Source organism: Triticum dicoccoides, chromosome 4A (genome assembly GCF_002162155.2).
Source record: "Triticum dicoccoides isolate Atlit2015 ecotype Zavitan chromosome 4A, WEW_v2.0, whole genome shotgun sequence".
NCBI lineage: Eukaryota > Viridiplantae > Streptophyta > Magnoliopsida > Poales > Poaceae > Triticum > Triticum dicoccoides.
This window is the reverse complement of record NC_041386.1, coordinates 503,795,962-503,798,153: the sequence shown is the minus strand read 5'-3', so window position 1 is coordinate 503,798,153 and position 2,192 is coordinate 503,795,962. Positions and strand designations below refer to the sequence as shown.

The 2,192-nt window shown below is 47.4% G+C and overlaps 1 pseudogene; it reads left to right on the top strand.

Annotated features, from left to right (window-relative positions):
• The first annotated feature begins 326 nt into the window (after positions 1-326).
• Positions 327-1,744, top strand: LOC119283587 (annotated as a pseudogene).
• The last annotated feature ends 448 nt before the right edge of the window (positions 1,745-2,192 follow it).

Genomic DNA, 2,192 nt, shown 5'->3' with positions numbered 1-2,192 from the left:
CCGCTGACATCCTCTACTTCATACCCGCCGGCGACCTCCTCCTTCGACTCCACCCTCTCCTTCTCTCCATGCCTAAACCCTAGATAGACGCTATGGCCACCTCGCAGGCTGCACGTGCAGGTGAGATCTGGTATTGCCCCCCTTTCTTCTCCTCCTCCTTCTAGATTTCTTCAGCTTGGTCGAATCTCATTACATTTGTGCGGGTTTGTGCAGGCCATCCAAGACGGCGGGGCCATGTCGCCTCGTCTGTGGGGACGGAAGCGGCGGCGATTGTCAGGAAGATGGTGAACCTCAACTCCCCTCCCCGGCGGCGCTGCAGCAGCAAGATGGTGAGGGGACGCACCGGCCAGCGCGTGAGGCTCTACGTTCGCGGCACCATCCTCGGATACAAGAGGTGAGAAGCTCCCTTCGCCGGCGCGGCTCTGCTCCTTCTCCCTCGTGTGGGTATGTGAATTCCTGATCTTGGTTGGGCGCGCAGATCCAGGCAGATCCAAGTGAACACCAGGGAGGACGTGGCCTGGTACGGCGGCAAAAGGATGGCCTGCGTCTACAAGGCCAAGACCAAGCAACGACACCAACTACCACTGCATCTGGGGCAAGATCTCCCTCTCCCACAGAAACACTAGCGTCATCCGCGCCAAGTTCACCCCCGCTGAGGCCATGGTGAGTTGTTGGGTCGAACTTCTCCGGTTGTCTGTTTCCGTGGCATGCATAAGATTTAAACAAACTGAATTGAGCTATATACCTTCTGTGATATCTAGTTTTGTGCCACTGTTTATGGAGTTGTGAGACTTGTCGTGTGTGTATTAGACCCCGCTTGCTTGTTCAGGGGATATTTAGGGTCAAGATAGTGTCACACATGTGACAGGACTGCAGCAAGTCTGAAACTGCAGACTCTGCTTCATGTTGCTGTTATTTCTTGAAGCCTTGAATAGCTAAACTTGGGCACCACGTACGTCTCCTCCCTGTAATTTGATGTACTGACTTGTGTTGCCTGCTGAGCGCTGACGATATTAGGTTCATTCTGTTTCACGCCATTTCACGCCGTTTCATCATATAGCTTACCACTCTATGGGTTTGATTTTCTGCTGATCTACTGTGATAGCTATGGGACTGTGATGTGCCACTTTGATGGTGTTTCCGATACCAGATGAATCGGTGATTCATGTTGATGCTTCATTTAGATTGAGTCTCCTCGCATGCACTCAACTTATGTTGCCTACTTTACACATCTTGCAGTGTGTAGTGTTAAATTCACTAGCTTGTATGCGTAAATTGCTGAATTTGGTAGTACGAATCCATATAGTTTGTGCATACAGTTCAATCTTATGGGTGTCTCTTCATGTGATGAATGGGTTTCCTCTGTGGGGCCCTGGTAAACTGCAAAACATGTACAACGAGAGTTTGACCAAGTTTAAGAAATCCTTCTTGCACATATAAGGCCTACTAACCTATCCATAGTACAAGTTTAATCATAAGGAACATGTTTCTCCATTAACTTGACCATGGCAACTCAAGTTGTCCTACTGATGAAGCTAATTGTTTCTACTTCTCCATCCTGGAAACCGATTGCATGCTATAGTAGACGGGTCTAGGTGTGCAGTGTTGCTGTTGTGTTACTACTGTTGTGGTTAATGTTGACTGAAAATGGGCTGCTTTGTTTCAGAGGAGTGCCGCTGATCTGATACTGCGGGATCTGCAAAATAACCCCGAGATGTGGCTGCAAGTGGTGCACATCCTGTAGAACTCCCAGAACCTGAACACCGAGTTCTTTGCCCTTCAAGTAAGCTTCTGCTCCAGAATGTTTTAATTTTAGTAGTTTACAAGGTTGTTCTCAACTAAATGAAGGTTGATCGATGTCGTGGCTGCAGCTGATCTTTGATTAGACCATGCATGTTCTGCATTCAGTACAGCCAGCACTCGCCATTATTTACACTATTGTGGTTCACCGGTTATATTAGGAAATGGCGCTGCTAATATTTTTCTTGTCGAACTCATAATCGGTTTTAAGCGGTCAAAATGCCCAGTTGCTTAGTATCCTACTGGGCCATCTTTGTTTGTGTTTCCCTATTTATTTCGTAGTCGACCAGTTCTGTCCTTCCCAAACAAGTATGTTCTGCACCAAGGAAACATTATATCTTGTTTTGTGTAATTGCAATTGACAAACAAATGCACATCAGAGCTAATACTAA